This window comes from Hyla sarda, chromosome 2 (assembly GCF_029499605.1).
Source record: "Hyla sarda isolate aHylSar1 chromosome 2, aHylSar1.hap1, whole genome shotgun sequence".
Taxonomy (NCBI): Eukaryota; Metazoa; Chordata; class Amphibia; order Anura; family Hylidae; genus Hyla; species Hyla sarda.
Genome location: NC_079190.1, coordinates 295,466,332 through 295,479,896, shown reverse-complemented (window position 1 = coordinate 295,479,896; position 13,565 = coordinate 295,466,332). Strand labels below are relative to the sequence as shown.

The 13,565-nt window shown below is 45.6% G+C and overlaps 1 protein-coding gene across 2 annotated transcripts in view; it reads left to right on the top strand.

Annotated features, from left to right (window-relative positions):
- LOC130356274 (NADH-cytochrome b5 reductase 3) overlaps window positions 1-13,565 on the top strand; it is a 147,695-nt gene that overhangs the window by 68,294 nt on the left and 65,836 nt on the right. Inside the window, exon 1 of one of the 2 annotated variants that reach the window (XM_056557542.1) lies at window positions 12,501-12,551. The exons of the other annotated variant lie outside the window; for it this stretch is intronic. The gene's annotated coding sequence lies outside the window, so the exon portion shown is untranslated. Of the gene's footprint in view, window positions 1-12,500; window positions 12,552-13,565 lie in introns of those variants that run through there. 2 annotated transcript variants of the gene reach the window in all.

The window sequence follows — 13,565 nt, the reverse complement described above, 5'->3', positions numbered from 1 at the left end:
ATTTCACTTTTTTTTTGAGTAATACGCCTCAGTACGGTTGCACCAGAAATAAGCGTAGCAATCTAGTATGTGAGTCTTTTAATACTTTTAAACTTACTGCCCCCTAATAGCTTTAAGCAGAAAAAAAGCATAGAACTGCGGAGTGCGTATATATTTCCCTTTTTTTTTTGTTATATGCCACAGTGAGATTGCACCATAAATATGCGTAACAATCTCAATCTAGTATGTAAGTCTTTTAGTGCTTTTATATTTACTGCTCCCTGTTAGCTTTAACCAGAAAAAGCTTAGCACTGGAGAGTGTGTATATATTTCACTTTTTTTAGAGTAATACGCCCCAGTACGGTTGCACCAGACATAAGCGTAAAAATCTATTGTGTAAGACTTTTAGTAATTTAACACTTACTGCCCCCTATTAGCTTTAACCAGAAAAAAAATGTAGAACTGTGGAGTGTGTATAAATATCACTTTTTTAGAGTAATATACCCCCATACGGTTGCATCAGAAATGATTGTAACAATCTAGTGCGTAAGTCTTTTAGTGCTTTTACACTTACTGCCCCCTATTAGCTTTAACTAGAAAAAAAAAACGTAGAACTGCGGAGTGCATATATTTTTCAGTTTTTTAACAGTAATGCACCCAAGTATGGTTGCAACAGAAAAAAGCGCTCTCTCTGTCTCGGAACTGTCCCTGCCTGCACTATGGTTGCTTGCAGTCTTTCAATGGGGATTGCTCCCATTTCTGAACTCAACTGGATGATCTGTATTGTCAGTAACGCTTATTAGTGACCACACAGTGTCTTTTCTCTCTCTAGCCAGAACGACTGCGGGTTTGAGGTGAATGGATTTGCCGCTGTATTGTCAGTAACTGTGATACACAGTCTCAGCTCTCTCAGCAAAACTGGAAATGCTCGTCTTAGTCAATGGCTGCTGAATATATAGGGCTTTGACATCACAGGGCTGGCTGGCTGCTGATAGGCTGCATGCCGCCATGTGATTCAGGGTGATCCCGCCTACCTGCCTTCCCTGATTTCCTTGCCCCATGTCCTCACACGTGTAGCCGTCATTTTAGTCCCCCGGCTTGCACAAAATGGTGAATGAAGTGATTCGTTACCATGAAGCACAAGGAAATTCAGATTCGTTCTGAATCAAATTTTTCATGAAATTCGGAATGAATATGACTTCATCAGCTTCGATTCGCTCATCTCTAGCGTACAGCATAAGATGGAAGACAGATGTTTTTAACGTACAGCATGACATAGCGGACAGATGTCACTAGTGTACAGCATGAGATGGCAAACGTATGTCACCAGTGTACAGTATGAGATGGCGGACAGATGTCACTAGCGTACAGCGTGAGATGGCAAACAGATGTCACTAGCGTACAGCATGAGATGCCGCCACGCTGTTGCTGATGCTCCTGCCTCTTGCTGGGGTAGTGCTGGCAGAGGTAGTGGAGCATTGACTTTGTGGAGAGCATAGACTTTTCCCCCGTTCACCATGTGTCTGTTGCTGGAAAGCCATGGCAAGCTGGCTGCGTAGTTTCTCCTTATACAAATCCAATATAGCCTCCTTTTCAGAAGGTTCGAAAAATTCCCCCATTTTGGGTTTATACCAAGGGTCTAAGAGTGAGGCTATCCAGTACTCCTCTCTTCCCTTCAAGCCCACAATATGCTTATTATTGTGGAAGCAGAAAAGCATACACATAGCCATCCTTGCCAGCTTTTCTGAGGGCCCAGTTTGTTCTACCTCCGTCCCATACTGCCAAAGTTGGTCATGCTCCTCCTCATCCTCAAAAGTGTCGCCTTGAGTAAGGTCCTCATCCCCTCTCTCTTCCATGGAGTCCATCTCCAAATCCTCCTCCTCAGGTCCCACTACCTCTCATCCAACTCCTCCTCCTCAAGGAGAACATCTATACTGCTGCCATCAAGATGTGAAGTCTCCTCCATCCCTCCTTCTACCATCATTGCTGTTAGTGTCTGCTCCAAAAGGAATATCAGAGGCATTACATCCCCAATGCCACTGTTTTCCCTGCTGACATATCTTGTAGCCTCCTCAAAAAGCACGAGCACGTGACAAATGTCCCTGATTAGCTGCCAATTCCTGAGCTGTAAATAACCCTGGCTCCAGAAATCATCTTGTTGTTGCATGAGAAATGTATTCACCACTTTGCACTGCTGGTAGAGGAGGTCCAACATGTGTAAGGTGGAGTTCCACCATGTAGGAACGTAACAAATAAGGCGGTGTTGGGGAAGACCGTTTGGTGCTGTAGGTGAAGCAAGTCATGTTTAAAAACATCAAACGGCTGGGGTTGTGGCTTGGCCGTGTGCTGTAATGGCCGCTTGAACAGAATGCTCTGAGCTGGACCCGCTGTAAATCGCGTTATTAGCCCACTAGCGATGGCAAAAAGCTACACAGAGGCACCTCAGCCCACTATGAACAATATGGGCAGAAAGCGGACCAACAAGACGTGCGATTCCAGGTCTCTCAAGCAAAGAAACATGGCGCTGGCTCCCCTGCGCCTCTCAGTGGAGCCTCTGAAAGCCGGAGATCCCAGATACCGCTGCCGCAGCGGAGGCAAGCGTTGGACTCCCCGAAGGTAGGAGCTACTACTGCTATGACCTGGGCTCAGGAACATTGCCTCTTACCTGCTCAGTGGGGCTCCCTGGAGCAGGCAGACGATCTGGACATGGCGGGAGGGGGAGAAGAGGACGATACCCTGCCCCTGCCTCTGCATGATGACTCCGCACTTTCGGGTTGCGAGGGGGTCTCTCCGCACCGCTCCATGTCCTCGCCACAGATAAGCCCTATAAAGTAAAGGCCCAGAATGAGCCCTGAGACTATGACTGAAACTATACAGGGTGAGGAATCGCTACCATCCTCCCACATAGATGAAGGGGACTTATTTGCAGCCTACCAAACATCTGATAAGGCGGCCTCCGAACATGCACTTAAAGACATGCTGCAACTACTTCGGTCCTCACTGCATAAGGACTTCTCATCACTGCTACTCCCTGTGAAATCATCTGTTGTAGTGCTAGAGGAAAAAGTGTCCCATATTGAATCTAAAATGGCGTCCTATGCGGCAGCACATAACGGATTAGTGGATGCCCACAACGCCCTAGATGATGCTGTCATGGCGATTCAAGAAAAGATTACTGATGCTAAGGACTGCAACAGGCGTAATAATATTAAATTCCGGGGGATCCCGGAGACGATTCCTAATAACCAGCTGGCTAAATATGTCACAGAATTGTCACGCCATCTTCTCCCTGATTTGGAACGTTTTGAATACAGCATAGATAGGGCCCATAGAGTTGCAAAACCTCAATCCTTACCAGAGCATCTCCCTCGGGATATGCTGGCCCAATACACCTTTTATAACACAAAAGACTTGCTTATTCAATACTCTAGGAAACATAAATCCCTGCCTGCACCATATGAGGACATACAGTTGTTCGTTGATCTCTCATCCGCCACTTTACAGGCTAGAAGGAACCTTCACCCACTGACGGCTGAACTGCGACACTTTGAGATTCTTTATCATTGGGGATTTCCAACTAAACTACTAGTACACAGGGAAAACAAGATGCATGTTTTCTCCAATGTGAAAGATGGGATTGCAGCTTTGAATCTATGGGGATTTCTGGCAGCGCTTCAACATAGGCCTCCAGTTCGGGGACCCCATTCGAGATCCTCTGGACCCCCTGCCTGATTTCAGAGATGCTGGAACTCGCCCATTGTGTCCTTTTAAGTGAATTCTGCGGATTCTGCTGTTTACAACCAGTAGTTTCGTATCCCACGTACTCCAGATACGGTGTCTATAACCCCCTGACACCTCGCTGTTACTTATTCATTATTTTTTTTTATCAAGCAAACACTCCAACCACAATGATTTTGTATGGAGGGCAAACACACACATAATTGCTCATACCGAACATTCCTTATCTCTTGAGGAAGCGCTGAAGGAATACTTTAACCTTAACGCAACGCCTGACATTGGGGCTCAGACCTTGTGGATGGCACAAAAGGCGGTGATCCGTGGAAAGTTTATACAATTGGGAGCTTCCTTGAAACGGCGCAGATCTCCAGCGCTTCAGGAGTCTCTTGATAAGATTGCCGTCTTGGATGTCATTCAGAAGAAGCACTACTCTGCAAATACTGAGCTTCAATTACGCGCTGAACAAACTCAGCTACGTAAATTACTTTTGTATGATTATGGCAGGACACTTAGAAGATCTAAAATGTCATTTTACATGCAAGATAACCAAGCGGGCACACTTCTTGCCAAAAGAATTGAAACCAGCATTCTATAAACAGTGCATTTCTTCACTTAAACACCCTGTGACACAAACACCACAGACCTCCCCATGTCAAATAGCGAATGCCTTTAAGTCCTACTATGAGACACTCTATAATCTTAGTCTAGACCCTACTTCCCGACAGCCCCAACAGGATTCCATTGATACATTTCTCTCCTCCCTTCATTTACCTAAATTGTCCTCCCCAGCACTCGATGCCCTTAATGCTCCCATCACTACACAAGAGATATCCAAAGCTGTGAGTTCCTTTCCGACGGGGAAGGCGCCTGGCCCAGACGGCCTCCCAAACAAATATTATAAAAGATTTCTCCCGGTTTTGTTACCACATATCCTGCCGTGTTTAACAAGGCGATGGAAACCAGGTCCCTTTCCTCGGAGATGCTCGATGCTTTAATTACCACGATCCCTAAACCGGGCAAGCCCACTGACCAGCCTTCTAATTATCACCCAATCTCTCTCCTAAATGGAGACGCAAGTTGTATGCTAAAATTATCGAAGCTCGCCTTAAATCCTACTTACCAAAACTGGTGGGCAGAGACCAAGTGGGGTTCACATTGGGGAGACAGGCACCAGATAATACGAGAAGTGTGATCTCTGTACTGCAGCATTGTGAGCTCCAGGGAATCCCTGCGGTCTTTTTGACCTTAGACACAGAGAAAGCGTTCGATAGGGTGAACTGGCAGTTTACTTTCTCTGCTTTGCAGGCATTTGGTTTTAGAGGTTCCATCCTCACTGCAATCCAAGGCCTGTATTCTACCAGCGGCTAGTGTTTTCACTACGGGTGCTAGATCTGACCGGTTCACCCTGTCGAACGGCACCCGCCAAGGATGCCCCCTGTCGCCATTGATATTCTTACTCACGATAGAGCCGCTGGCCCAGGCTATACGGCGTCATACTGATATTACCGGGGTGAAGATTACTGGGCAATACGTAACACATACTTGCTTTGTTTGCAGATGATGTGATACTGACCCTAACCAATCCCATGAAATCCCTGACCTCACTCTTCCACCTTATTGGCCACTTTAGCACACTATCGTACTATAAATTAAACGTTTCAAAGTCCCAGGCGCTGCCAGTAGGCATCTCCTCCCCTCTGTTAGCCAACCTACAGCAAACTTTCTCCTTGGATAATGTATTTAGGAGAAAGTTTGCTGTAGGTTGGCTAACAGAGGGACGCCCCACAGCACCACACCAGTGTGAACAAGGTGTAATAGCTCACTTACCATGCTCTCCCAGTCAGACTGGGAGGCTGCTAGGAAAGAAATGGCCCTTGTGTAGCTAACTACTACTTATATAGGGTTGGGCTGAGGGGGTGGGGAAGAGTGCAGCACATGTTAACACAAAAAAAAGGAGGGGATAGAAAACAGTGTGAATTCGGGTAGAAAACAGACATGGTGCACATCTACAATCTTGTATAATGATCTGATTGCTTCTCAGCATAATATCAAAAACTAACAAGTTGTTAGTATACATTTTTGATCAAAAAGTACAAGCCAACTCGCCACGTCAAGGCCACCCACGGGGGGGCTGGTGTCGCGGCGGTGGTGGTCGCCGCCCAGTGCTACGCCATTTTATGCTAGGGACGTTAAGGACCCACTCTAAATAGGTGGCCTTGACGTGGCGAGTGGGCTTGTACTTTTTGGTCAAAAATGTATACTAACAACCTGTTAGTTTTTTATATTATGCTGAGAAGCAATCAGATCATTATACAAGATTGTAGATGTGCACCATGTCTGTTTTCTACCCGAATTCATAATGTATTTAGGCATCCACTTAACGAACCCTTCCACATCTCTACTCCAGGCCAATTTTGTCCCACTGTTATCAGTCCTATCCTCTTCTATTGCAGCTTATTCCAAGCATTTTTTGTCTTGGTTTGGCCGATTAGTGGCTTTCAAGATGATGTTGCTCCCAAAATTATTGTACCTTTTTTGTACCTTACCAATACCCATCCCTAAATCACTCTTTCTCTCCACTGATAAACTCCTAGATGGCTTCCTTTGGTCTCAGCGACATTCTAGAATACCAAAACGCATTATGACACACAATAGGCAAGTGGGTGGCCTGGGCAGACCTGACAGGGAGGGATACTATAAGGCTGCTATCTTAGACCAAATGCGCTATTGGTGTGCAGGGAACTCTGATAAGCTGTGGGTAGCCTTGGAACAGTACTATAGTCCTATGTGCTCTCTAGAGTCTAGAATACTGGCAGCCCTTACTAAGACAAAACAACCTACCTCTCGACTTTCGGCTATAGATGTATTGGATAGGGTTTGGCGACTCGCTTTGATGTCATTCCCCAATCCCATTCCTTGTCCGACAGGGTCTATCCCTATTGACTTCCTATCTTTACATATAGATGACCTGGACTTATCGTCCTGGAGAGAGGCTGGCATACACACAGTTACTGACTTACTGAGTGACAGTGGGACGGTACATTTCCCATCCCTTCGCATGCGATTTGGTATTCTCCATAAAGATTTTTATAAGAGCCTGCAAATTAGAAGCCTACTTGACTCGGGAAAGCTAAAGGGGATGCATAGACAATAAATCTGAATTGCAACTTTTTCTGTACATGTCTAGGTGGGAAAGGGATCTAAATATGTCCATCTCATTGGATGACTGACAATCAGCCCTTCGGAATATTAGACGCACTTTAAATGCACGGGACATCAGGAAGCGATGTTTAAGACCCTACATAGATTGTACTACACATCCTACAGGCTCCATAAAGTCGATCCTTCTTGTACTACTGAATGCTGGCGTGGATGCGGGGCTGTGGGGACACTGCTGCAAACCTTATGGGAGTGCCCTGCTTTCCCCTGTGTGGAAAGGCATTGAATTGGTGATAAATAGATTACTGGGCAGTAACATTGTATTGTCCCCGGATACAGCTCTGCTTCTCCTTCGCTTAAAGAAATACCCTCCTCACGCTAGGGCATTAATAGCCCACTTGTGCATGTCTACTAAGTTATGCATCACTAGGAAATGGAAAACACGGATGGCCCCTACTCTGTCTGAAGTACTGACTTATGTCAACCTATCCTGTGAATATGAGAGAATGTTTGCACTCACACAGTCCAGAGACGTGCAATTCCTACGACAATGGGACCTGTGGCTCCACAGCCCTCACTACATTTTGGACCCTTCCTGGCGGGACTAATAATTGAATGTCTGTCCTTCTATCGGTCTCTTTTGATTTCTTTTTCCCCATCCTACTTTTTCTTCTTGACTATAATCCTTTCCTATTTTTTGTTTTTGATTCCTCAAGAGCTTACCTGTTGGCACTTCTTTTTGATATGTGTAGAGAGAGTATGGGTTGGCACTTAATGATACATATAATGACCTCCCCGGTTGGCACTTCCTGCTATTGGAGTCAGACTTACCTGTAACGAATTCTGGTAGGGAACTAGAAGTGTTATGTCCAATAGGCCAGATGTTTTAATGTTTAGTTTTTCTACGGTTCCACGACTGTTGATCTATGTTAATTATAGACAGAGGGTTACTGATGGTATAAAGTAATGGGAAGTGCTTGTTACGCCGAGCGCTCAGGGTCCCTGCTCCTCCCCGGAGCGCTCGCGGCGTTCTTCTCTCTGCAGCGCCCCGGTCAGACCTGCTGACCAGGAGCGCTGCACTGACATTGCCGGCAGGGATGCAATTCGCATAGCAGGACGCGCCCGCTCGCTGATCGCATCCCAATCTACTTACCTGTCCCGGTCCCCGGCTGTCACATCCTGGCGCGCGCGGCTCCGCTCTCCAGGGCGCGCTCGCGCCAGCTCTCTAAGATTTAAAGGGCCAGTGCACCACTAATTGGTGCCTGGCCCAATCAGTGTAATTAGCTCCCACCTGCTCCACGCCTTTATAACCTCACTTCCCCTTCCCAGCATTGCCGGATCTTGTTGCCTTGTGCCTAGTGAAAGCGTTCCTGTGATTGCCTTACCAGTGTTACCAGACCTTCTGCCGTTACCCTTGACTACGAACCTTTGCCGCCTGCCTTGACCTTCTGCTACGTCTCACCTCGCCTCTGTCTAGTCCTCCTGTCCCACGCCACTCTCAGCAGTCAGCGAGGTGAGCCGTTACCAGTGGATACGACCTGGTCGCTTTGCGGTGGGCTCTGGTGAATACCAGTAGCAACTTAGAACCGGTCCACCGGTACGGTCCACGCCAATCCCTCGCTGACACCGAGGATCCACATCCAGCCTGCCGAATCCTAACAGTGCTCCACTATACTATCTGCATATATGTAATGCCCACTCAGTTTGTTATCCGTACAATATTACTTCCATATTCTTGTATACTCTGTTTTGTAACTCCTCACGGAGTTGAAAGTTCATGTATGTACCTTGTTTCTGGTATTTTCCAGTATGTTGTACTGTACTGCCTTGATTTCTTCGTTTTAAAACCAATAAAAAAGTTAAAATAAAAAAAAAACATCAAAAGGCTAAACCAAATGAAAATTTTCCTGCACGTAGACACCACTGGCTTGACACCTGGACAAGTTGTTAAGAAACATTTGACCACAAGGTCTAGCACGTGTCCCAAACAGGGACAGTGTGTCCTGCCACCTGCAAGCAGTGCGTTGACGATGTTTGTGACTTGCCCCAGTGTCAGCTCACGACCTGTGAACCAGTGTGAAACCTCTTGTTGCAGACAGAACAGCAGCTCCTCCGCTATGTGGCTTTTCTCGCCCAGGCTCAGCAGGTGCAACACAGAATGGCAGCGCTTGATTTTGAAGTGATGAAAGAGGGGGGGAGGAGGAGAATAAGCTAAGCTCTTCCCCATGGGGACCAAGCTGTTCGTGGAGAAGGAGGATAGGCGGGGGATGTCACCATTTCAACCCAATCGGCACAACCATGACAACCATGTCCTGGCCTTGCTGAGGTGGAACCTCAATCTGCAGTATGTTAACCCAGGGGGCCCTAAAAGACATATATTGCCCCTGGCCGTAGCTACTACTCCACGTATCAACCATGGCATGCACTGTTCTGCATACAGACCAATTCATAGAGTGTCCCACCCTCTCCGCCACATGATTGTGCAAAGCTGGGAAAGCTTTCTCTGCAAAAAAGTGCCGACTAGGTACACGCCACCTGGGCTGGGCACACCCCATTAGTTGCCTGAAGGCTGTGGAGTCCACAAGATGGTATGGGAGGGCCTGCGCCATGAACAACTTGGCCAGGTAGGAATTGAGGTGCACTACAACAGGGTGACTGGGAGAATACTGTTGTCTGGAGGACGTGGATTCCCCAATGGATAACTGAGGAGGAGGACACGACACAGATGGGGCAAATCCCTAAAATGTGCTGCCTGAGGAAGAGGCCTGGCTGTTAGACTGTTCGGAGAGATCTGGAGGATCGTCAGTAGTAGCAGCAGCAGCATTTTCCTCAAGTTGTGGGGTGTCTCGAATGTCCCACGCGCCCTTGTGTTGACACTTTATATGCCTGTGTAGAGACGTAGTCCCTACACTCAGACTCTGGCCACGGCTCACTTTCTGTTTGCAGAGACGACATATTGCCACGTTCTCTGCATCAGGTAAGGTGGAGAAGAAGTTTCACACATCAGAATATCGGACAGAGACTACACCACCTGACTGTGCCCCTCCTCGGGATGGTTTTATGTTAGAACCCGAACATGCACCCAAGCTCATAAGACCAGCAGCCCTATGCCTGTTATGCTTCAGGATTTCTTCCCCTACCTTGGTTACACTCTTCTTCGCTGACACTCACACTACCCTCCTGCTCTGAACACGTCAGCTCATGCCCAGGTGGCTCCCACATCCTGTCCAACACCACATCATCATCAAAGTCAAACTACTCATCCTCCACACCACTCTTCTCTGCATGGACTTCTTGAGCTCCTTGCTCCGCCCTTATTATAGCCACTTTGACTCCTTACAGTTTCCCCACCACGCCTACCATCATCAGTCCAGCTTGTGATTGACCTCGCCAACACACTCCAAAGCATGACTGTCCCGACGCAACTCCTCCTTGTGGCTAGTGCTATCCTTCTGCATAGCATTAGGGGGAGGCAAAGCCAGAGAAGAGGTAGCACAGTGTCTAGGATGGACTTTTCCACTTCCCCATGTGAGTGTAGATGAAAAGGAATTCACTGACCGGTGGCTCACCATTAGAGATGAGCGAACTTACAGTAAATTCGATTCGTCACAAACTTCTCGGCTCGCCAGTTGATGCCTTTTCCTGCATAAATTAGTTCAGACTCTTTCCTAGGAATGTATCCACCTTTTCCAGCCCACCGGAGCACCTGAAGGCTGAACTAATTTACGCAGGATAAGTCATCAACTGCCGAGCCGAGAAGTTTGTGACGAATCGAATTTACTGTAAGTTCGCTCATCTCTACTCACCATCGTCTTACTCCTAAGAAGTCGTATGACAGAAATAATCCAGTAACACCAGATCATCCTGTGAAACCACATAACTTCTCTCAGGCAGTGAGAACTTGGGATGGCTGACATGGCTGCCACTACTACCAAACGACACCTGGCTGCTGTTGCTGCTACCTTACTAGAACTGCCACGAGCATTCTTACTGGCAGAGAACATGGTGGGCGGTCTTCTGCCCTCTACCCTGTCCACCAACTCCTTTTCCAGACATTTTTTTTTTCGAGTTATCCTTTTTGGGTGATTTTTCACCAACCTACTTCTCAAATTTAAGTTTAATGCTTTCAATGCTTTTTGCTTTACTGAGATGTCAGCACAATGAGTACTGAAGGTGGTTGCGGAACAATATGAAATGAATCACAACTGTATTAACACTACAGGCTACATACATGTAACTTCAACACACTTTTTGACTGACAGAGATGACAGTACAATGAGTACTGATGGTGTTTGCAGAATAATATGAAATGCTAAAGACCTGTTTTAACACTACAGGCCACATACGTGTAAATTCAACACACTTTTTGACTGGCAGAGATGACAGCACAATGAGTACTGACCTTGTTTGCGGAACTATACAGACCTGTATTAACGCTACAGGCTAGATACATGTAACTTCAACACGCTTTTTGACTGGCAGAGATGACAGCACAATGAGTACTGATGGTGTTTGCGGAACAACATGAAATGCACCAGAACTACAGGCTAGATAAAGATCACTGGCTACTGTAGCTGGTTGAGGAACACTATTCAATTCAGGTATTTGCAGGTATGAGCATTGAAAAAGGCTTTGGATTTGTGGTAGCAAAAGATGAGCCCTTCAGAGGCTGTGAGAAGGATGTATAGGATCCTGCTGTATAGGAGCCCCTATAGGTTTCTTGCATGTTAATTGACTCCTGTTCACACACACACACACACAAGGTTTCTCTTTATAATCAATATCTATCTATCTTTCTCTCTCTCTTTCTAATCTGTATCTCTATCTTTCTAATCACTAACTGTCCCTAGTTATGTCTCTCTCTGTCTCTCTCCCTCTCTCTGTCTCACTCTTGCAGTTCCTTCGGCTCTGTATGCAGTGGGTGACGTCACTGCCCTCTTATTTGTGAAAAATGCCCTCCCCTTGCTGTGTCCTATTAGTCTTTGTGCTGATTGACACAGAAAGCAGCAAATCACATGACAGACCTGCTTTCTGGTTTTTCTATTTGTCAGCTCGCACAAGCTGAACCAGTAAAGCCAGAGTGTTTGCCGACACAGAAAAATCCAAAAGTTCGGGTCGAATTCGGGATCGCCAGATTCGGTTCGCTCATCTCTATTAATTAGCTATAATAGTGAATGCCTCACAATGCCTAATAGTAGGTGAAAGGGGGGACTCATCTGCAACTTCATTATATGAGTTTGGTAACATATTTTCACTGGCTGGAGCCATGGGTGTTGTAGTGGTTTCCAAACTTGAGCCTGGGGCTTCAATACCATCTCCAGTTTCAAAAGCCTCCTTCCCATAGTCACTTTCTATAAAATGGACAAATAATCTCACAACTTTTTTTTCTTATTTACTATAGCTCTCTCCTGGAAAAGTGTGACACACTTTACAATTTGTTGGGATTTATTACACTCATATTCCTCAAAGTAAACTCTGACCAGCTGCTAGGCACTGAAAATTGCGTAAAACAATTGTACAATGTCGCACTAATATTACCCTCCAGCAGGGTAAAGGTATGGACCTCAAGAAATATACCCAAGAATTGGATGCCCATGGCCTGGTCAAAGGCCGTTAGAGACTCAGGTTAAAAGAGCGTGTGCTGTGAGTGCAAGAAGAAAGAATTGTGTCTACAGGTGAATGCACAAGGCAATCACTGATATAGGATCAGTATGTGTGGTTAACCTCTTCCAAGTAAGGAACAGTGCGAGGGAAGCCAAACACGTTCCAGTGTACTCCTAGCTCCCACAGGCTGGACACATTTGTCACTTTGTAAAAAGAGAGCGTGGGGGCGCAGCTCACAACTGTAAAGTCTAAGGTTACACTGGATATTCACCAATACCCTATGGGGCACAATTAAATCTACAAACCAAAAATCCAGACCTCAAAGACTTCACTAGTAAACTAGTGCATAATAATTACTTAATGGATATAAGAATTATTTATAAGGAGACCGTGCTTCAAATTCAAATGTTAGTTTATTGTAAAAAAAAAAAACTATTCATCATAGGATAATAATTGTTAAAATGACAGTATTTTCTTGTAAAATATATATATATATATATGTATATATATATATATATATATATATATATATATATATATCATAAAATGTTGCAGTATCTTGTGATACCTTTTTTTATTGGACTAACAGAATTTTGTAGAGACAAGCTTTCGGGATTCCTCCCTTTATCAAGTCCAAAGCAAATCTAAGCTCACAAGTAGAAGACACAGGTTACATCTCACAAATATGCAGGGGTGAAGACAATAGATGTGGAGAATTCACACTAAGATGGGCCATAAATTGTCCTGTTATAGGAACATAGACTAAATAGATAAGGATGAGAAAAAGGGGGAGGGAGGAGGGAGCAAGGGAGAGAATGTAATTAAGCAGGACAAAGTGAGATGCAAAAGAGAATCCAGTACAGTACAGGTTATAAGACATTTTGATAATGAGATAAGAAGCTCAAATCCACATTGAGTCCCCTGTTTTTCGAGTCAAAAAATAGTATCATTTTGGCTTCAAATGTCTTTCTCTCTTGTGTGTTTTTGAAATTCCCTCTCAGTATCCTGATTGTAAGGTCATGTATGGAGTGGCCTGTTTGGGTAAAATGGTGTCCAACTGGGGTGCAGTAGTCCTTTTCTTTATG